General features: G+C 38.8%; 1 long non-coding RNA gene across 3 annotated transcripts in view; it reads right to left on the reverse strand.

Moving 5' to 3' along the window:
• Nucleotides 1–24,552, reverse strand: part of LOC142073234 (uncharacterized) — a 309,657-nt gene that overhangs the window by 210,185 nt on the left and 74,920 nt on the right. For 2 of the 3 annotated variants that reach the window (XR_012669999.1, XR_012670000.1), the window contains one exon: nt 13,992–14,117. The exons of the other annotated variant lie outside the window; for it this stretch is intronic. This is a non-coding gene — a long non-coding RNA (uncharacterized LOC142073234). The remainder of the gene's footprint in view (nt 1–13,991; nt 14,118–24,552) is intronic. 3 annotated transcript variants of the gene reach the window in all.

Raw genomic sequence — 24,552 nt, forward strand, 5'->3', positions numbered from 1 at the left:
TTTGGCAGCTCCTGGTGTTCCAGATCAATCCTCCAGGGGACTCTAGCAAAACAACTACAACTAAAACTGCAACCATAGCCCTTTGACCTCATTTTCCAGTATGCATGGAGTCAGGAGTGGGGACAGAAGGAACTAGAAACCCTGCTGAGTCCAATAGGAAAGCTTCTGCGTGGTGTGATCTGGACAAAAAGTTCACTGGACCAAAGACAAGCCCACACAGCCCTACAGAGATGGGGCAGCCTGACTTTACATAAAGGAGAAAGAATGTAGCTTTAGTTTTGGTATGGCTGCTGGAATGGGAGAGGAAGACCTCAGCTCAGAGAGTCCCTGCTAAACTCCCACTCACCCCCCACAGGAGTTTTTGCACAGCTCTGACACTCTTAAGCTGCATGCATCAAGCAGCTCCAGCACTGTAGTCACCAGCATCCAGCGGACAAAGATCTCAACTAGTATCAAGAGCAAGCCAACATCTCAGGAGAATTACAGGCCAGGGAACAGCAAACCCAGCTGGAGTCAGGAGAAGACCCCAGGAGTGAAGAGAAAATAAGGGAACTATTATTTAAGTGGGCCAACACAACAGCACTGCAATACTCCACCACCTCAGGACTTGAAACCTCAGTGAACCATCTGCTTTGAGAAAGTGCCAGGGAGGAAGCTGGGGGTTGGACCACTGATGAGTATTAAGAAATGGGGTATTGGTTTATTAACGTTTATTATTTATTATCATTAGCCCATTCCTTCCCCAGATCCTATTTTCCTGTTCCCAATAAAGTCCCCCTTTGTTATACTGACAGGTTTCAGGGTAACAGCCGTGTTAGTCTGTATTCGCAAAAAGAAAAGGAGGACTTGTGGCACCTTAGAGACTAACCAATTTATTTGAGCATAAGCTTTCGTGAGCTACAGCTCACTTCACCGATGAAGTGAGCTGTAGCTCACGAAAGCTTATGCTCAAATAAATTGGTTAGTCTCTAAGGTGCCACAAGTACGCCTTTTCTTTGTTATACTATTATTCTGGGTGTCATTCCTTTGCCAGAGTTTGTTGTATTTACTTTTTTCAGGATTTGTGCTGGAAATGGCCCAACTTGATTATCATACACATTGTAAGGAGAGTGATCACTTCAGATAAGCTATTACCAGCAGGAGAGTGGGGTGGGAGGAGGTATTTTTTCATGCTTTGTGTGTATATAATAAGATCTTCTACACTTTCCACAGTATGCATCCGATGAAGTGAGCTGTAGCTCACGAAAGCTTATGCTCAAATAAATTGGTTAGTCACTAAGGTGCCACAACTACTCCTTTTCTTTTTGCATTTACTTTATTGCTCCTGCATACTAGGCTTTACACTCCTTGTCAGGTAGCAGTATTAGTCTTTGTTTTCTCAAGGAGCAGCACCCTGTGAAAAGGCACAGTGAGAAGCGCACTTGGATGGAGGCATCAGGTGCCAGAAAAGAAGCCAGGACCCGACCCACATGAGGAGAGGGGTGCAAAGTCACTCCAAACAGGGGTGATAGCAAGCACGAGGGCGAGAAAAGGGTGGAAACTTAAACCACACTTCAAGGAGGCGGTATATTTATAAGATGGTGGTGATACATGAGAAGGATAGAATGCAGCTTGGCTGTCAGATCCCAAAAAGAACCCAGCAGAAAAAGCTTCTTAAAAACAAAAAATCAACAAAAAACTTTTTAGACCTAACCAGGGATCACTGAGACACAAACATAACAATGCCATTTCACATCCTGTACTTCAGCCATTTCTCGACAGAAATTCTAAACTGAATCGTAATAGTTCTGAAATGTTTGGCTACAGTCCCCCGTCCCTGGCTCCTTTTTTTTTCTTTTTTGTGATTGGCTTTGGGTGGGGAATGGAAGCAGAGAAATCAAAATACCAGCTTCATTAGATTAAGAGTTGAATTTGGATAGCCTCTGAATCAACCCTAAAATCCAAACTCTTTCAAACAGGCCCATCTTTACAGAAGACAAGGAATGAGAATGTCCAGATAAAAGGAGAGTGAACTTTTGCAAACAGGATTGCTGAATGAAGGTTAAGCTGAACAAATGGAACTTTATTAAGTGGACTGCCCTGTCCATGTGGCTGGGTTTCTTTAAGCTTAACTCCCTGTGTTCTCCGTTCCCCTGGTGTCCCCTCTGTCACCGTTCGGACCAACTGCACCTGTACTACCCCTGCATTGTCCAGCAAGGACATCCACTCTAGACTCCTGGCTCCTCAGCCATCACCTCTCTCGGGCAGAGACCTATGTCGCTCTCCCTCCTGACCAGGGTTTTCCCAGGCTGCATAGCTCCCTGCCTACACTGTGAGTTCCCCAGCAAGTCAGACAGCCTAACGAGCCTGTATCTATGCTTTGCTTTCTCCTCAGAGGCTATAAACAGTGTAATTGCCCACAATTAGAACACAGCCCTTCTTAAGCAGGCACATTTATTCTTAATGTGAAAGCATTATAAAGAAAACATATTTAAAACAATACAAAAAATCTAATGCATCCTAGTAAGCTTACCAGCAATAATCCCCATCTCCTACAAGCGCTCTGATAGAAGATCAGTCCTGCACACCCCACAAAAAAGTTTTCCTGGGATGATAAGTTCATAACCATCTTGGCTCAGGACAAGCACACCTATGCATAAGCTAGCCTTTCTTTTACACAGCTCAGGTCTTTGATCTTCAGAAACTATGACTATGTAATCAGTCAGACAATGATTCTCTCGACGGGGCGTAGCTTCAAAAGGTTGGGTCTAGAGGGGGGAATTTGCATTCCCCTTCCCTCAGCTATTTCCTAGAATATTCATTTAACTTTGTTTGTCCTAGAAGTTCCTTCTTGTCTTGCACATTGTTCAAAATAGTTCTTTGAAGCTCAAAATGCATCCTAGCGTTTACATAGGCCATGATTTCCCCCTAGACAAGTTACATACAGTTCCAGAATAATACATAAACTTTGCATTTATAATACAATGGACTCCACAGCTATTTAAACTTAATCCAATATGAGCTCCCAAAGATATTGCAGAAAATTGCCATATCTGTCACACCCTCCATAATAGGCCCTCCAGAGAATCTGAGCCCTCTGACTCCAGTTCCACTCATCATGATACACACAGCACTTAAGACAAAAGGAAAAACCTCAACAATATTTACAAAGCAGTGTTAATAATCTCAGTGTCATGGGGAACACTGAATACATTCAAATAATCAAGAGAATGTTTGAGTTAATTAGTAGACAGAGGATATGACAATTGGATAATTGATATTTGGATAACAAAGATGATACTGCATATATACCTTTATCTAGCAATATTCATCTGCACATGCATGAGCTAGGGTGGTTATTTGTTTTCTTTGCACAAAGTGTCTGTTGACCATCATGTGAGAAGTTTCATAGGGTAATTTTATGATTAGCAATAAATTATTATTATTATTACTATTACAGTATTTCATAGAGACTTCAATCAATATCAGGGTCCCACTTTGAAAAGCATAATTACAATTTTTATTATATTTATGATCAGCGCTTCCAAGATTTGCTTGCAAAATTATTTATTATGAACAGAATATGTGACCAAATACATAAGTGATAAATACATATTCATCTTTGTTGCGGTACAGTGTAATAATATCCAACCAATTTTATTTGTTGTATTTGTAGTTTTCTAAAATATCTCCAATTTCCTTCCTTCAGCTTTAATATTTAATGCCAGATCCTAAAATAAGATAATTATCTGATTCTCAAGAAAATATACACATAGACACACAATGTATATCATGTGTACTACTGTGCATACGTATACACACATCATATCAGTTCTTTGAGGGGGTCAGCAAATATGTGGACAAGCATGATCCAGTGCATATAGTGTACTTGGACTTTCAGAAAGGCTTTGACAAGGTCCCTCACCAAAGGCTCTTAGGCAAACTAAGCTGTCATGGGATAAGAGGGAAGGTCCTCTCACGGATCAGTAACTGGATAAAAGACAAGAAACAAATGATAGAAATAAATGGTCACTATTCAGAATGGAGAAAGGTAACTAGTGATATACCTCAGGGATCTGTACGGACACCATATTCATAAATGATCTGGAAAAAGGGGTAAACAGTGAGGTGGCAAAGTTTGCAGATGATACAAAATTACTCAAGATAGTTAAGTCCAAAGCTGACTGTGAAGAGTTCCAAAGGAATCTTACAAACCTGGGTCGCTGCAGAACAAAATGGCAGATGAAATTCAATGTTGATAAATACAAAGTAATGGATATTGGGAACCATAATCCCGACTATACATACAAAACGATGGGTTCTAAATTAGCTGTCACCACTCAAGAAAGAGATCTTGGAGTCATTGTGGATAGTTCTCTGAAAACATCCACTCAACGTTCAGCAGCAGTCAAAAAAGCTAACAATGTTAGACACTATACAAATCCATGGTACACTCACACCTTGAATACTGCATGCAGTTCTGATCACCTTATCTCAAAAAAGACACATATTGGAAATGGACAAGGTACAGAGAAGGGCAACAAAAATTATTAGAGGTATGGAACAGTTTCCTTATGAGGAGAGATTAAAGACTACAACTGTTCAGCTTGGAAAAGAGACAACTAAAGGGGGATATGATAAATGTCTATAAAATCATGAATGGTATGGAGAAAGTAAGTATTATTTACTCTTTCACATAACACAAGAACCAGGGGTCACCCAATGAAATTAATAGGCAGCTGGTTTAAAACAAACAAACGGAAGTACTTCTTCACACACTCAACCTGTGGAACTTGTTTCCAGGGGATGTTGTGAAAGCCAAAACTATAACTAGGTTCAAAAAAGAACTAGATAAGTTAATGGAAGACAGCTCCATCAATAGCTATTAGACAATACGGTCAAGGATTCAACCCCATGCTCTGGATGTTCCTAACCCTTTGACTGCCAGATGCTGGGACTGCACAAAAGGGGATGGATCACTTGATAATTGCCCTGTTATGTTCATTCGCTTTGAAGCATCTAGCATTGGCCACTGTCAGAAGAGAGAATACTGGGCTAGATGGACAATTGATCTGACTCAGTATGGCCATTCTTATATTCTTCTGTTATGTTCTTATTTCACTTATTTATTAGAGTCAGGAACAGTTTGCTGCTTGCTAAATTCTGCTGCTTGCTAGCTGGGCGGCATATACACTTTACATATTGTACCTTTCTTATATTTCCCAGTTCATTCTTACTAATCTCAGTAAAAATAAATATGTAATTTACCAATTTAAAAACAATGCCACGTACACTATTAGAATGTGGTGATTGATCTTCTCAACAGTTTAAGCACTTACTATTTTGTACTTAAGCCTAGACTTGAGGTGGCTGGCAGTCTAGGTACTTAACTAAGTAACAAATAAACAGAAGAACCAAACAGAAGTCAGCCCTACCCAACTTTGAGATTGGAAAAAGGAGATTATAATGATTGTGTACTTAAAACAGAAGTGAAAAGTTGATTTTTCATACCATCAACAAGTCATATCATGGTAGTTTTGGACAAACAGTTTGTTTTTTCTTTTAATAGTTTGCTGCTTTCTGCTTTATTTAAAGGCATCCAAATCACTTACATCTGTCTGATATTAGTCCTCTATTCAAATGAGCAATTCTCTGTGTTTGTATTTTGATGAGAACACCAGTTGTCTAATTCAAAATCAGACATTCATAAACAAGCACAGACACAATCATTTTGGACATGGAACACTGAAGTGGTGATTAATCTTCTCCCTGTGCATTCTTGTCAAACACTTACTTCACCTCTCACTTTATTCCATTCTCAAAGAACATCTGGCCTACAGCTTTTTTTTTTCTACTTGTTGGCTAATTTTTTTTTGTTAGTCATAAAAAAAGCTAAAACCAATGATGATGTGATTGCACCAGGTGCCTGATATTACATCACTGTACAGATTATCTTGCAAAACAGTCAAACACTTATTTTGGCTTGTGTCTGCCCTCCCTTCCACACCAACCTCTCCAAAAACCATAGGACTGGGTCTTCTTTTTTTCATCACTCATTTTATCTTTTTTTTATTTGACTTCAGGCGAGGAGTGGGGGAGAAAATAACAATCAAATGATAAAGAACGTCTTTTAAAAAACAAAAGAGCAATTTAGTTCTCCAGAAAATGCAATTGTCAGCCTTTCTTCTGTCATCTTTATATACCATCATGGTAAGAGGAGTTATTAAAGCCATACATAGCCTTCAATCCACATATGTTATTCCCACTGACATCACTGGGCATTCTGCATGGCAGAAGAGGTACAAATATGGCTCAGTCACGGTGAAATGGCAAGCATTATTTTGTGGAACCTATGCTGTAACAACATGATAAGTCTCAGCACTTAGAACAAAGACAGAATAGATCTGGAGAAAGCACTACTGACAGCTTATCAGCCCTCAGAGTAATTGATCCATCCAAGTCAGAGATGAGGCTCACAATATTTTGTTGAAACTATGTGGTAATCTTTTTAGTAATTCCATTGGGAACAATGTTAATCTGTTCTGATCTAAGTGCTTGTCTATGTGGGAAAGTTTTACCAGTTATATTGGTACATTAATATTGATATAGCTTTGCTAGTTTAATTATACCAGTATAACTCCCCATGTAGACAACCTTGTTCCAGAAAAAAGACTGCTTTTCGGGGGAGATTAGATTTAATCCCTTCCAAAGAGAAATAAAATAAACTGAAATGCATTTATTCCAGAGTAAGAGTATCCACATTGGTGGATATACTGGTATAACTATATTGGTTTAAATTCACACCTTACCTTATACCAGTGTAACTTTCCTGTGTAGACAAGCACTAACACTTAATGACCATAAAACTGATCTAAGGCTAAGTGAGACCCAAAAAGGCTTTGCTGCCATTCCAATATCTTATACTATCAAAGCATTTGACCATGTCTCCTTCTAGTAGTTGGTACAAAGGACAGGAACCCCAAAACTACAACAACTAAAAGAGATTAAGGGTATGCCTACACTAGAGCTGGAAAGTGTAAATTCCAGTTCATGAACACATACCTGCACTAGTTCTGATTGTGTTAAAAACAGAAGTGTAGCTGTGATGTCACAAAAGGCCAGTCACCCCAGTACATACCACACTATAGTCTCGAACGGGATCATATTCAGGGTGACTAGCCCCTCCCAACACTCACTTTGCTGAGCTACACTTCTTTTTTTAGCACACTAGCTCAATCAGAGCTAGTGCAGATATGTCTCCTCAAGATGGAATTTACACTTTCCTGTTCTAGTGTAAACATCCCTACGAGATTTAGTTCAAGTGGTAGAGAGCTATGTTTGGGAGCCAAAGTCTCTAGGTTCTATCTCTTTGACAGTTCTGGTGCCTGTATGCTTTCAGCTCATGGATTAATTACGATCATTATTTATTATTTGTATTACTGTAGTGCCTAGGTGTTGTAGTCTTGGACAAGGACTCGATTGTCCTAAGTGCTGTACCTATACAGAACACACACTGAACCAGTGTATACACATTTTACACAGCAGTATCCTTGCTCTAGAAGTTTCCAAGATATCTACATAGACCTTGAAACCATATTAAAAAAATCAGTATTTTATTCTCCTGAAGGTTAGATATCCCCACTGTTAAGATCTGTAGTCAGGAAGCCTTTTGCAGTGCCTAATAACTTTATTGAGCTAACAAACAATGACCAATGCTATGTCAATAACTCTTCGTATTAACTATCTACATACATGATACATATGCATATACTGCTTTTATAAAGATTCTTGTAACACCCAAATCCAAATCTAGATCACAATATTACTTCTTATATACTATCTTGAAATGAAAAGCAGCTTTGGTTCCAAATCATGAATCAAGCTAACACTACTAAACACCTTAATTGATTATAACTTTCAAAGGATTCAGCAGTGATACTATGAAGTTTCTGCATGAAATCTGGGACTCCAGAGTTATGACAGACACCATTACATGTGAAGGTCGGCCCTGAGTTCCAATCCAGTCCTGATTAAAATATATCCTTCCCTCCATCTTTTCTTCTCCTCATCTTTCACAGCTTTCTAATGTCCTACGTTGTACATAGATACATGAACTATGCCACTCTTGCAAATGTTTTTAGGTTTGTACCACAGCAACCTTTTAGAAGAGAACATATTGCTTTAATGATTCTCCATGCATTGTTTTTTAAATGAAAGGAATTCCAGATCTTTAAAACTGGCTCCTCAAAAAACAATTTAAAATTAAAACAAACCCACAAAAATCCAGTATTTCCAAAATATGATTGTGACATTATCCAGGATACAGTCTGGACTGTTGAAAAACTGTGTCCTCTCAATTCTCCAATCTGGGGTGCCTTTTACATTGCTTCACTATGAGAGCAACCACTCCTGGTCTGCTCTCACACAGCCTCCAGCATGTAAATTACTCCCAGTTATACTGTATGAGTGCTATGGCCAGCCACTCTTGAATTACACTGTAGAGCAACACCAGCAAATTCCCAGTCCCAGACTTCCCCCCAGAAATGTGCCCGGCACTCTCCTGGACAATATAAGCTCATATAAAGTCTGATCATTTTATTAATAGAAAATAATATGCACAAATTCTGTTATCGCAAATGGAGTTTCCCAAACATATCAATCCAAACACACTTGTTTAGATAAAACAGTAAAACAAGTTTATTAACTACAGAAATATAGATTTTAAGTGATTACAAGTAGGGCTGTCAAGCAATTAAAAAATTAATCATGATTAATCACGCAATTAAAAAAATTAATTGCGATTAATCGCACTGGTAAACAATAATAGAATACCATTTATTTAAATATTTGTGGATGTTTTCTACATTTTCAAATATATTGATTTCAATTACAACACCGAATACAAAGTGTACAGTCATGCTGATGATGGGTTCTGCTCAATAACAATCCAAAGCAGTGCAGACCAATGCATGTTCATTTTCACTATCTGAGTCACATGCCACCAGCAGAAGGTTAATTTTTTTTTTTTTTTTGGTAGTTCGGGTTCTGTAGTTTCTGCATCAGAGTGTTGCTCTTTTAAGACTTCTGAAAGCATGCTCCACACCTCATCCCTCTCAGATTTTGGAAAGTACTTCAGATTCTTAAACCTTGGGTTGAGTGCTGTAGCTATCTTTAGAAATCTCACATTGGTACCTTATTTGCATTTTGTCAAATCTGCAGTGAAAGTCTTCTTAAAATGAACATGTGCTGGGTCATCATCCGAGACGGCTATAACATGAAATATATAGCAGACTGCAGGTAAAACAGAGCAGGGGACATACAATTCTCCCCCTAGAAGTTCAGTCACAAATTTAATTTACACATTATTTTTTTAATGAGCAACATCAACAAGGAAACATGTCCTCTGGAATGCGGGCCAAAGCATGGAAGGGCATACAAATATTTAGCATATCTAGCATGTAAATACCTTGCAATGTCATGCAAATGCCTGTTCTCACTTTCTAGTGACATTGTAAATAAGAAGAGGGCAAAATTATCTCCTGTAAATATAAACAAACTTGTTTGTCTTAGCAATTGGCCGAGCAAGAAGTAGGACTGAGTGGACTTGTAGGTTCTGAAGTTTTACATTGTTTTGTTTTTGAGTGCAGTTATGTAACAAAAAAACTACACACTTTCACAACAAAGAGATTGCACACCAGTACTTGTATGAGGTAAACTGAAAAACACTATTTCTTAGTCATTTTACAGTGCAAGTATATATAATCAAAAATAATATACACTGATTTCAGTTACAACACAGAATACAATATATATGAAAATGTAGAAAAAATTAATAAATATTTAATAAATTTCAATTGATATTCTATTGTTTAACAGTGTGATTAATCATAATAATTTTTTAATAACAATTAATTTTTTTAGTTAATCACATGAGTTAACTGTGATTAATTGACAGCCCTAATTACAAGTAATGAAAAAGAAAAGTCAGAATTGGTCACAAGAAAATAAAAGTAAATCACAACTAATGCCTAACTTAACAAGCTAAAGTGAATTCAAAGCAAAGGACTCATAGAATCATAGACTTTAAGGTCAGAATGGATCATTATGATCGTCTAGTCTGACCTCCTGCACAATGCAGGCCACAGAATTTCACCCACCCACTCCTGTAACAAGCCCCTAACCCAGGGGTCCCCAACGGGGTGCCTGTGGGTGCAATGGCACCCACCAGGACAGTTGTGTGTGCCCGCCTGACACCGTGCCGCCAAAATGCTGCCACCGAGCGCGGCCACTGGAGAACCACCCACTGAAATGTCGCCGAGAAGCACTGCCGTTTCTCGGTGGCATTTCGGCAGCGACGCTTCTTGCTGCTGCCACTTCTCGGCGGCAGGGTGTCTGGCACCCACCACAGTCTTCTGGGAATAGGAATATGCTATTCCCACAGAAAGGTTGGGGACCACTGCCCTAACCTGTGTCTGAGCTATTGAAGTCCTCAAATCGTGGTTTAAAGACTTCAAGTTGCAGAGAATCCTCCAGCAAGTGACCCATGCCCCATGCTGCACCTCCTGTTATAGCAGTCTTACTGGCTGAATTCCTTTCAGCCAGGATCTCTCCCCAGTCCAGTGATGCTTCCTTTGTCCTTCAAGTGTTGTCAATGCTATGAGTAGAGATGAATGGAGAGATGATTTGGGGCCTTTGTTCTTCCTTCTTATATTTTTCCTCTTCTTTAAGAATCATCTCCAGCAGAGTTTCAGGAGACAGAAAATCCATATGGGTGGGAACCCCTGCTGCTTTTCATCAAAATGTAAATCTTTCCATATCCTGTTCCCTTCCAAAGAATGGCCACTTAACCAGGTGATAGTCCATTTGATTTTGCTGACACCTGGCTGAGGCACTGGCTCACTGGTTTGTGGGTGCTTTTAATAATACTATACCGTAGAATCTTATAACTTTACATACAATGTCGCCACACATATTTTACCAGGACAATACTGATCAGCAAACTATGAGTTTTCAAATGATACCTCACAAGGCATCCTTTGTACAAGATTTATCAGAGTCCTGTAAAAGGGGTGAACACAGCAGTACAGACTGTCACAAAGGTGAAAAGTACAGGCTCACCAGTACAATAGGCAACAACATTTTCTAACTCTCTAGCATATGAAAATCTGTGCTCTGTTGCTGAAGAATATTACAGCTGTCTTATTTTTCTGAAATACAGCACAGGACAAAGCGGTAGCATAACAAATCAATTAATGTCTTACCTGCCCCCTTTACTAATTAGAGATTCAATCTCCCTCTCTGCTCTTGATATTTGAAACTTCTCAGAGAATAAAGATGAAAGTAGTAGAGCTCAAACTTTTTCAGTGGGTTTTTTAAAGTCTTCCTTCCTTGACAAGTATAAATTCTGTTTACGTGAAAATGCTTTAGAGGATTTCCCATCACTCTTGCTTTATTTTCTTTATATTCACCCTTCTTAGTACAATAGGTGTCACTACTACAAAGCAAACTCTTTTATAGTCTTCCTAAATCCCATTCTCAAAAATACAGAGGGTCTAAATAGAATACAGGGCCCCTGACATCCACACTACTCAGTCTTGGTCCAGGAAATACAGTCGCATCGTATACAGTGTGAACTCTGCATTCTCCATCAGCTTCCTGTTCATATTCAGATGAAACTCAAAATTGCCATTCTGGGTTTCATAATATCAACAGACTTGCTCCATTGCATGCACCTCATTTCACATCAACCTATTTATTTCTGCACTCTCTATATTTATTGAATCTTGATCTCCCTTCCCTCTTGCAAATTCCATGAACTTGAGGCTCACTTCTACATTTGCGCTGCCCCATTTATTTGACAGTCTCTATTTTCTGTCCCATGAGCAGCCCTGTCTTCAAATCTCACCTTAAAAGCTACCCTTTTCAATTCAACCTGAGACAGAGACCATACTACAACTACTTTCTCCATTCTCCCTCATATATTGTTTAAAGAAGGGTCTGAACCAGAACCCTGGATCCAGTCATCCCTAACTTTGGGGAAGGTCAGCACCTGATGTGGATGTGAACACCACATTTGGCCCTTGAGCTAAAGCAAAGTCTCAGACATAAAATTTTTCAACTCGGACTCATTTCTACTTTAAATTACTATGAAAAATGCTTATATGCCATACTATTACATCTGACTGTGGTGTTCTGAGATGCAGACACACTATGCAGAAGATACTATGGGGAAATAAAGTGAAACAAACTACAAAGTCAAAAGTCAAAGGAACCAGAACTGATGCAAAATCTCAGCCTATTTCAGGAATCATCTGGTCGAACGGTCAACATTTAATCCCCATTCCTGTTCCTTTTGAAGCAAACGGTCATTGGACTTGAATGGAAGCAGAATTGGGTCTCTTGGTTTTGTGTGGAAAGGAGTAGTACAAACCAAATAGAAACTTTTTTAATTTAATTCAATGTATACTTTTTTCTTTGTGTGGGGAGAGAGTCAAGAGGAGGGATTTAAATATAACAATGGCTAAACAGTGGTGTGCTCTAACCACTGTATAGCACACCAATCATATGATTTTGTTTCCTTGCATTCCCTCATATGATTGTTGTATCCACTCATTGTCTCTGGTTTTACATGTTGATTTTAAATCCTTTGTGACCCTGACTATATTTCTGCTAAGTCTGTGCACTGCCTGGCTCTGGTCCACAAACTGATGCCTCTGGGCTCTACCACAAAAGTACTAGTAGCAGTAATAATAATAATAAAAACTTTCCTGAACACAGCCAGCAATGGAAACCCAAACACAACAGCTCTATGCTAGTCCATGAGAAACTGAGCGTACAAAGACCCACAAGTCGAAGCGTATTTTCCTAGCACCACAACCCATTCGTTTTGGCTTTGTGCTCTTTCCCAGCATTCATCCCTGACAGTACATGAGCAGTAGTCACACTGACAGGATTTTTAGTTCTTGGTTTATTGGCTCTTTTGGAGCCATTATTAACAAAGGACAATAACTTCTTCAGAGGTTTTACCACCTTTTGGATCAAAAATGATTTTGTTTAGCAGTGTAATGACTTCTTTAAAATCATTATGATCTGAGTAAATAATATAACTTTCGTAAATTAGCACTTATAGTAAAATCAATATTTTGTTTGCTTGTTGAATAAATAAATTTATTACCAAAATAAATATTTATCCAGGAAAATAATGGGGCAAATATACTCAGCTGTGGTTAATCAACTTAGGTTAATGGAGCTACACCAGGAAAGAATTTGGTTCATTATGTCACTTCAGTGCCTAAATTTTATTTCAATACATATTTTATAAGCCTTACATACATATTTACCTTTGCATGTGAGAGATCAGAGTGCCCCAAATAGACTCTCTATGGTGTTATATAAGAAATGTAATAAATAAATAAATAAATAAATAGTGTAATAGGGGTTATATAATCTTCTATGAAAGTTTTCCTCAAGCCTAGTAACTACAACAGGGCATTTTGATTTCTGCCAAATTTTTTGGTGCAGGCCCTGATACCCAATATCATCTTTCTCCAATATGTACCTACCAGCTGAGCAGGGGCAGTGACATATTTCTTCCACTAATTAATTTTCCTTATGGCTTTTCCTTTTGAGTCAGTCATCCAAGCTCAGCGCTAAAACCTGACAGCAGCTGTACACCTGCAACTTCCATTGATTGCAATGGGAGTTGCAGGTACTCAGTAGCTCTCCAAATTTGGCCCATAATGCTCCATCAGCCCTTATTATGGTATTAACTACACAAGGGTTCAGAGGCTTTCAATAGCACATTCCAACTGTTCATATTTAATGTAAGTGTTTTCCCCTCTGAATCTCAAAAAGAAAGTTTAAAGCAAACTTCTCCTAGTGCAATGTATTTCAATTACTTTAAAAGGTGTATTTCCCTCCAGTATTGACTTTACATCTCAAATGCTGGCAGGTTTGGAAACAGGCCATGGCTCCCAAATATTGAATGTTGGTATTTAGTACTGTATGTATACCGTCAGAAGTAGAGTAGCAAAGACTTTTATCCCATCACAGTTTTTCCTCTCTCTCTCTCTCTCACTTTGCTTCAGACATGCTGGTACTGCCCGTGCAACTTTATCTTCTATTGCAGTCCGTGAGTCCTAAATATACAAGGAATGTATTCAGGATGACCAAGTTCTCGTTTAACCTTTACCCCTCAGTAAATGCAGACAGTTAACAACCCCTAGAGGTCAGACCTGGACATTTATTATTAAGAGTTACCCTGCAGTTTAACGATAACCACTTTGAGACTATGCCAACTAAATCTCCCTCCTACCCATATAAAATTACTCATCAGCTTTAACTTTATGTTTAGAGGCTTTTGCTGGGTGGTGCCATTACCTTAGTGTTGCTTGTTCGTTGTGAGGGCAAGGGGGAATGATTGTTCTTCCACTGGTTAACTACATACTATCACTGTATATTTTGACTATCTAAAACCATAAGGGTTTGTGCACATATAAATTATACCCAAGGATAAGCATGCTTCGCACAAATATATTTTACCACCAAGAGCCACTTTGCAACATATACATATACAGACAGATCAAGAATACTTAAGGACCTCATCAAATATTGAAACTAACGCCAAGTAATCAGTCATCCCAATACCCTGTACCCCTCCTGAAAAAATCCAAGAAGAGCCATGCCATGAATGTAAATAAATCCTGTCTTTCCAAGAACATGTCAAAGTAAAGGATCCCTTTTGAAGAGAGGAGCTATCAACAGACCCCTCTGTTTTAAAGCAGAGTATTAGCTCAGGCGCCTCTGAGGATCATAACTGTTTCAGAGCAATCAAGGAGGGTCTTTTAGATTGCCAGGGCCCAAACCATTTGATGTGTTATAGCATCTTAAATTTAATGAAAAAAATGAATGCTGAATGTTATCAGGGTTCGACAAGAGCATTATTGAGCTGTTGACACTAGATTCACATGTGACAATGACTGGCAAGTAACTGAATTCACAATATTTGTTTTTTTTTTAAAATCAGCCAAGAAGATACTCATTGAACAGAAATAGAAACGATTGTCTTTAATATGGATTAAAATGCAGCATCACTTAATGTATCTTAATCAGTAGAGTTCCATCTCATTCTGAGTCAAGTTGACTCCTGAGCTGAAAGGCAACAGGTGCCAGCTTCCAAGCTCAGACCTGGAGTGTGTGTCGTTTTTCTTATTACTATCACAGATGCAAGGATTCAGAGAACCATTAACAGAGAAATAGCTAGCACAGCTTCTAGGTCCAATTCCAAAAATATAATGTTAAGGTCTTGGATTTTATTAAATTAAAGAGAAAAGTGATAGAAAAGGGAATGGCAGTGATCATCAGCCAAGCAGTATTAGTTTCTAAATCTGTTCTGCTTTTGGCTTGGAATGCAAGGAATTCACCTAGGGTTGTTGCAATTCTCTTAATAGAGGCAGAGCTGTGGAGGCAAGCATAATAATCAAGTGAGATAGCACCAGATGAGTCCCAGAGTGAGATCTGAGAAAAGAAAGAAAGAAAGAAAAAGAAAAGGACCCAACAAAACATTTTTTTAGAAGTTTGAGAAAGTCATATTTGATGAACAAATGGATCAGATGACTAATGTACTGCGTTCCAAACATAGTGCAAAATTGTCCAACTCAAATATCAGTACTTCTGCCCCCTCTTCCCCCAAACATAAGTGAAAGGGTTTGGGACCTGCATTTTTAGTTAGTTTGGGAAGCACTTAGCTTTGATTCACTCCGTCTGCTAATAGATATGGCCAGTATTGTGCAGCAGAAAGCCCACTTTAATATAGGATTCAGAGTAACAGCCGTGTTAGTCTCTATTTGCAAAAAGAAAAGGAGTACTTGTGGCACCTTAGAGACTTACCAATTTATTTGAGCATAAGCTTTCGTGAGCTACAGCTCACTTCATCGGATGCATCCGATGAAGTGAGCTGTAGCTCACGAAAGCTTATGCTCAAATAAATTGGTTAGTCTCTAAGGTGCCACAAGTACTCCTTTTCTTTTTAATATAGGAGTGTAACATAAGGAGTTTTAAAGCAAATAGAATGGATAAGGAAAATACAAAAAGCCTCGTAACCTACTTCTTGTTTATTCTCTATTTCCCTTTGGCTAATTATCATGTTCTTGTTGCTAATAAAAGCACGGCATGGAACTTAGCTAGATTTTATGAAGTAAAATGTATCAGATAGAGTATATTTTCTAGGGTTTAGAATATGTAGTACCAATATATACAAGCTTCCGTCATCTAGCACAACCTATACACCTCAATCTTGACCTGCAGTCTGAAGAGATCACTATTAGGAGTGAGAAAGGATTTCAACCTGCATGTCCATTCACTCCAAAGGCTCTTTTCTGAGACTGCCAAGAGGATGCCACCAATTCGTACCAGTTGTTTTTGTGGGTTCTCTGATGTGGTCACCTATTTAAAAACTGCAGTAATCAACTTGTTTCATATAACATAGCTGTTCAGGGTTAAGCAAATTGGTGTGGCTGTGTGGACGTTTGTATTTCTACAGTTGTATCTTTTCTGGAGATAACAGAAGAATGCATTCATTCAAGATATACCTTCTTCCAGGAGCACTAAAATTTGCACACATATATGATCCAAAAAAAAATAAAAATAAAAAACACAGACCCATACATGCAAGCATGCCAACATGCATAAGGGCTTGTCTATACAGGAGAATTATTCGGGAATAAGGTACAGTTGTCAATTTAAAATGTAATAGCTATTCTGGAATAATTCTATGCATCAACATTCGTATTCTGCAATAAGAGTGTCCATGTATGGAGTTATTCCAAATAGCTATTCCTGAATAACTATGTGCAGACAATTCCTCAGAGTGCCAGTAGGAAGCTTTAACTCTGAATGCCATGGCTTTTGAAGGGTTATGTCAAACCTTTACTATTATTTTAATATAGAGATTATGGGCCATATCCTTGGAATCAGCGGGAGTCATGGATGCTCAATAATTTGCAGGATCAAGCCATATATATAAATTATCTCTATATTAAAATATATTGATTACATACAGTAGGTCTAATAACCCACAGAATCTTTGGCATTATACTTTAGCTTTTTCCTTAAGATAGTGCTCCTTCAGATCCAGTTTTTCATGTCTTGGTAGCAGTTTACCCGAGAACCATTTTCAGACATAAATTAGTGTTTTCTTAACCTGAAGGTGCCCTCCTGTAAGCACATGCATCATGCAGCTGCATTTAGTCAAAGCCTCTTGGGAAGGAGCAGTGATTACTAAACAGTTTCACTAGTGGAACTAATGTTAGTACAGTGCACCCTGGTGGATTGATGGGAGAATCCCACCAAACTTGTCCCACTGTCACTGACCTTGACAAATAGCAGGATAAGACGACATAATAAAGTTTCTGTAAAAAATTTATCAGATAGCTTTGTTGCAATGAATAGAGTTCGCTCTTCCAAATCTATAACAATTGTGCCATGCTTACAGTTATACTAAAGTGCTATTTTTGCCAGATATTTTTCAGATTAGCATTTTCTTTCCTTGCTTTCCTCCTCCAATAGAATGAATTTTTGTTGTGGATTTATTTATCTTTTCCTGCTTCCACAGGATCATAGTTAAAGATGGAAGCAGTCTATTAGATTGAGTCAATCACCCTGGAGTCTACTTCAGCTTGATTTCTCCCAATACAAGTCAGATCAGATACTAACTGATACTACATTTAATTTCAGCCAAAACTTCACTCCAGGTAGTCACTCACATAATAGTCCCTCTGGTCATATGTATCTCAAGCATGTCTACTCCTGTTTGGAAAACTGATTTTGGGAATCCTGATAGTATAGAGCCCATCCCATAGACCAAATTCATGGAATAGCAAGCAAGGGTCTGTTATTAAGTATTTAAAATGAACAGTTTATATTTTGTCATTAGTTTATTTTATAAGTTAATGACATCAGGTACACAATAAGAAATCCTGAAATAGTTCCCCCAAACAAAACTTCTTAATTGTATTCAATTATTTTTATTTAAAGGTATGTTTTAATTGTAACTGCATTTTTCCACAACACCATTCCACGGCGACATCTCTAGTCTCACAGAAAAAGATAATATGAAATGAGTGACCTGAGCAACTTTATTGTATGAACATACAAAATTCAAATTTTCCAAATGACAGGGAAGAAACCCACCTTACTAGACAGTTACAAGTAAATGTTTCTAGCATCTTTTTGCTAGATTTTAGATTTAAGTAGATAGAAAGTGCCATAATGGAACGGAGACATGGTCTATCTATTCCAGTATCTTGTCTCTGTCAGTAGCCAACTTTAGACGCTTCACTGCAAAGCCTAAAAAAAAGTAATAATGCACCAAGCCAATTATGAATCATGGGAAGAAACTCCTTCCAGAGATCCAAGTGGTGATCACTTGTGTCCAAGGATGACAACCAAATTCTTTATAATTTTTATCCTACCTAGAGTAACTTACAGATGCTATTTTGTTGGTATTGGAAATAAAAATAGGATGACTCAGGACTGCCTCTTGGCACCAGCAAAGCAAGCACGTGTTTGGGGCGGCACAATTCCAGGGGCGGCGTTCCGGCCACCTCCCCCCCGCCCACCTTTTTTTTTTTTTTTGCCTGCGCTCTCGGAGCTTGGGGCAGCAAAAAACCTAGGGCCGGCCCTGGGATGACTGAATCAGCTGAAACTGTTAGAAATATGAGTAAATGGTGGAATATTGTAGCTGCCCTTCTCTGCTTTCAGCTGTTCATTTAGCAATGCAAACTACAGAAATAAATTATGGTACCTCTTTTATCAGGCACCTTCTAGCCATGTTGTGGCTTCAGAAGACTCAATACATATTCATGCCGATGCTGAGAGAGAAAAAAACCTCATATGTAGGAGTCTGGGTTTTACAATCACAGAACCCCTACACCTCCTACAACTAACATACTGGATTTGATAAAGAGTACAGAATTAAAAATGGAAAAGCTACAATTAAATAAAATTAGGGTAGAGAAAAAAAAACCCACAGAAGCCAGGGAGCTTATAAACTGGAGATACGAAAGCACTTTTGACTCAGTCCTGTTGTATCAAGTAACTGCAGCACAGAAAGCCTACAATTATAACTTCCCACAACATACTGGAACTGGATAATGTTACATCCATGCAAATGGTTCTTTAAAATTAGATGGTATCACTACATTGTTAGTGGCATACAAAATTAGTTACAGCTACCTTCACCCAGCAGCCAATATAGGGAAATGAATATTTTCTTGGCAATCTGTAACATCCTTTCATTGTTATTGATCCCACCAGTCACAGACTGGTTCAGCCTGCCTGCTGTTACGGTAACAGGGAAAAAACAGTGAGAATTTCAGATGACGGACCATTTACCTACTGCCAGTGACTGGGAGGTCTGGTTTGGCCCCCAAGCTGCAAACAGGCTGAAATACCCATTGTAATCGATATGTGGACCTTAGGATAAAGAAGAATCTCAGTATTTGATTCACAGAGAAGTAAAAATGATTAGTGTGTCCCAAATAAAACCACTGGGAGCTAAGAGAGCTAAAAATGTTCAACTTGGAACATTTTACTTAATTTTTAGATTTTTTTTCATTGGCTGTGCAACAATTTTGTAAAGTCAATAAAATAAAAATAACAGTCCACCATCCTCAAATATTGCTATAAGTAAAACCAAATTCCAGACTACCCTCAAACTCCCTAGCATATATGGAGTAAATGTCATCAGTTTTTCTCCAGAGAGTGGAGGAATAGATAGGACATAGTTCTAGTGGTAACTCATTCCATATTCCTGGGAATGACACCGCAAAAAAAAATGTTTGACCACTCACTAACTTAGAGAACAGAAGAAACCACTGGGAAGCAGGTTAAAAACAAGTTCAGTATAATATTCTCTGACACAACTCATCTTATGCAGTTATTCTCTTAATTTGCAAGTTGTTTTTTGGGGAAATTTTCTGCATTAAAAAAGACACATCGTATTTTTAATCATAATGAAATTACTTTTTCTCACCCTTTATATAAAACAACAGATTACATTTATACGGTCCTGTTTATCCTGAACAATCACAAAGCTCTTTACAGACTTTCACATCATCAGCTACAAAGCTTCTTGAATTAGATATTTTCTAGCACTTTCACTAAGGATACACCAGGCAGAATAGACCCCAGGTCGCCCTGGCTACATGGTACTAACAACAATACGCACTTGCTTGTGTCACTGTAATAAGAAGGTAGGACTCAAAGATACACAGGAAACAGATTTGTCAAGTAAGAAGGAGATATTTTTCTAACCGTAACTGCACTTCAGAATGAACTCTGCACTCATTGACTTCTACAGATTTTTGCCTGATTAGCCCCTATAAATAGTATCTTAATTTCCTCTCCCTATGCAAGTTGTATTCATAGGAAATAAAGATCAGTGACCACGGTATGCATCTGATGAAGTGAGCTGTAGCTCACGAAAGCTCATGCTCAAATAAATTGGTTAGTCTCTAAGGTGCCACAAGTACTCCTTTTCTTTTTGCGAATACAGACTAACACGGCTGTTCCTCTGAAATCTGAAAGTGTGTCGACAAAATTAACTCACAGGTCTGCTCAGAGTTAATTTACAGGGTAGGGCAAAGATCACACTGTAGTTGAATCATGAGGACCACTGTTAAAATGAGATTATGGTTTAAACCACTGCTTGCATTAGTGGGGCATAAGAAGTGGCTGCAAACTGGTATCAGATCCCAGCTGTAATATGTCTCAGGCAGTTACAGTGCCACCAAGAATGTGGTGACACATTCTCAGCAGCAATGTCTTACAATATCCTTTCTCTTACAAATTACCTCAGAGACACTTGTGACAGAATGACAACATCCTGGTCAAACGTTACTGAATTAAACATTATTGGATTAGGTTAAATTTTTTTTGCATTCATTGTATTAAAAATGCAATTGTGCATGTGTTACCGTGGAATTGTATGTAACTCCTCTATGAGGAGGGGGATGCTAATGTACTTCCTCCGTTATCAGCCTTTTGAAGCCACCATCCCAGAGAGATGTGTATATGCCAGTTCAAACTGGATTCTCCAAGGACAACAGACAAAGAAAGGATTTTTGGATAAAGAGCCTGGTTTTAAAAAGGCTCAAAGCCTTCTTCCTGATCCAGCAAAAGGACAGTACTCCTGGTACATAAAGGACCCCAATCCTTAGGGAAGGGTTGGAAGGACTGGGCCTACTGAGGCTCTGTAAGACTACGTGCTTGTTCTGAGCTGAAGCTGAGATAAACTTGAAACCACAAGGAAACACTGTGAGCGGGGTGTTGAAGGACTGCTCCTGCCAGAGCCCATGTTAGAGTTGAAGTGATCTCTGGTAAGCTTATAAGCATGCACGTAGGTTCTTTTACTGTTTTTAATGTTTTTTTTTCCTGTAGTGGTATCTATAACTAGGCAGTCATGCTGTTAACTGTGTCTGAAGTGAAAGCCAACAGGTGTGCTTGCTTGGGCAGCCTGTCTCTGCTGGGAATAACAGTGAAGGCAGGAAACTGTGCAGCCTGGTGGAGACCTGCATCTCACTGCCCTAATTACAGGGCAGTGAGATGCAGGTCTCCACCCATGAAAGGGAATGGCTGGGGAGCAGGAAGCCTGAGAGTGGGTGCCCTTGCTGGACCACTGAGAGGAAATACAAGATACAGTTACCCTGCACTGTGACTGCACATGTATAGCATTTTGTATTCTCACTGTACTTTTGAGAAATCTAAAATTTCATTTATTTGTGCATGATAGGACAATTCACAAAAAAGGTATAAGATTGACAGCCCTATAGACTGAAGTCTGCTCTTGATCACCAGATCAGATATTTCTGTCGACTTTATTGGGAAGAGAGGGTAGTTAGAATCTGGCAGGAACTCCTGAGCATCTTGCAGTATCAGGCCTAATTTGAATAATGTGGCATAACTGTATCCATTATGGTGACAGACTTGATAGTATGAAGTGTCTATCAATTATTAGGGATCCTGAGGAGACAATTCAACTGTCCAATTTATATAGCGTTCCTCTTTCCCTTTCCACAATTCAGCCTGAACTTGGAATTTGGCTGCAAATATTTCAACATTGATGATTCACTGGTTGAAGGACCTCCAGGGAAGTCCTAAAGTACCTCCAAACCAAGTTCTCTCCTTTTCCTTTTCTTGGCCTGCTTGCAGGCTTATTACCCTCCAGAGAACTTAGATTTAGAACACATCCAGATACAAGTGTATTCCAAGGCCCATGATTGTGCTGCTGGACCCTGGAGCTCCTAATTGTTATTACATACTCAAATCAGATGCTAAATTGCAATCTCAGTCCCACACTATGCCTCTCCACAAAGCCACAGCTGATGTTGATCCTCAAGTGGAAGTATGGGAGGGGAGCAGGAAGTTCCAGCTGTTGCTCATTTGACTCAGGAAAGAAACCACTTACTTTCTGATATGAAAAATAACAGAAATGAAATATAGTGTGCAAAAAAAATCTCTCCACCCCTTTATTTAAAAATGGTCAATGTTTCCAAATATAGGACCATAATCAAACAGACAATGACACATCTTATTGGGAAACATTCCTATGTAAAATAAAATCTTGTTTTTCTCAATTATTGCACATTTTTCAACATTTTTTTCCTCCTAGAAAGTTTGGCAGAAAAATCTTCTTAAAGCTAATTTCTCTCAGGAGTAAAGGGGTTGATGCAGCATTACACATTTATGCTCCATTCCAATAAAAAAGAAGTTGTTACCATAGCAAAAAGCAGTGTTGCAAGGACAACATACACAAGGTACATTAAAGAAAAAAAAAATCTTTCAAAAATATTTCATATACTCATCCATAATGTAGGATTTTTTAAATTACATAATAAGAAGAGTTTTCTGTTGTTTGACACACACACACACACACACTGGTGACATAGCCTGACAGCTCATGAGAACATGGAAAATTTAAAAGCATAATTTTTCAGGATGCAAATTGAGTGCATTTCTAGACCTTTAGATCTCTCAGATTGAGATATGTTTCCTTCCTAGTATAACAACCGTGCCTAGAGATCCCAATCAGGGATAAGAGCTATGCTGTGTTAGGTGCTATACAAATGTACTAAAAAGGCATTCCCTGCTCCAAAGTTTTTATGCTGTTGGCTAGTGACAAGAAACAGACAGATGAAACAACAAGTGAGGGTAAGGGATGGAAAGGAAAGGGAAGGAACAGGTAACAATAATGTGAGTACAGCTGAGCACACAGTTTAGTGTGTCATCTGTCTAATCATTATCAGCTAGCATTGGTCTTTAGGCATCATGGCAGCAGATAGTTTTAAAGAAGGATTTGAATAAAGTAGTAGCTTTATAGACTTTTCCAGGGGGATTATACCACACAAGAGGATGGCATGAGAGAAAGCACGAAGGTGCTTATGGGAGTTAATTAACAGATTGTAAAAGCTGGCATTTTTGGCAAAGCAAAGACAGCAGCTTATAATGTAATAATATCATAAAGCTGACAGATAGAGCAGGGATAAATTGGAAAAGATAAGGACAAGCCAGTAGAAGGATTCAAGAGGTGTGTGTGAAATAGTGAGAATGACGGGCCAGGAAGATGATCTACCAGCAGGAGAGTGGGGTGGGAGGAGGTATTGTTTCATGGTCTCTGTGTATATAATGTCTTCTGCAGTTTCCACAGTATGCATCCGATGAAGTGAGCTGTAGCTCACGAAAGCTTATGCTCAAATAAATTGGTTAGTCTCTAAGGTGCCACAAGTACTCCTTTTCTTTTTGCGAATACAGACTAACACGGCTGTTCCTCTGAAACCTAAATAGCAGAGTTTTGCATGGACTTCAGAAAGGCAAGGTTGCAGAAGTCAAAGCCACAGAGGAGGAGATTGTAATAGTCAGGGTATGAGGTGATAAAGGTCTGGAAAACATGAGACAAGAGAAGATGTCAGATCTTTGATATGCAATGAAGGAAAACACAGCATGATTTACACCTGACCTGGATGTGTGGGTCTAAAGAGAGGACCAAGTTAAAGATGAAGCCCAGATTACGGTCTTGGGCGACTGAGAGATGGCAGTGTTCTTCACAGCAGTAGAGTAAGAGGAGGGTATAGAGAAAGGCACAGATTTGCAGGAGGTGGGGATCTGAGAAGGGGAGAAGGAGAAGAGTATACAGAGCTGGTGGGAACTGAAGGGGGAGGGTAATAGCAAGCAAGCATATAGAGCAAGTCAATGAAGAGGAGGGTGATGAGAGTAAGGGAAAGGGGGCTGTGGGGAGAGCCATAGGTGAAGGGCAAACAGACATGATTCGTAAACAATTAAGAACTTAAGCCACTACGCAGCAAATAAATAAATGAGCAATCAATTTAGTATATTAATTGGCTCAATAGAGTCATATATTATAAGGCCATAAAGGACCACGTGATCATCTAGTCTGACCTCCTGCATAACATAGGCCATAAGACTTCCCTGAATTCAATAGCAGAAAAAATAATCAATTGTAATTACTCCATCCGTATTACCTTCAACCAAATCCATGAAGTTGGCAATCATGCAATT

This window comes from Caretta caretta, chromosome 9 (assembly GCF_965140235.1).
Source record: "Caretta caretta isolate rCarCar2 chromosome 9, rCarCar1.hap1, whole genome shotgun sequence".
NCBI classification, from domain to species: Eukaryota; Metazoa; Chordata; order Testudines; family Cheloniidae; genus Caretta; species Caretta caretta.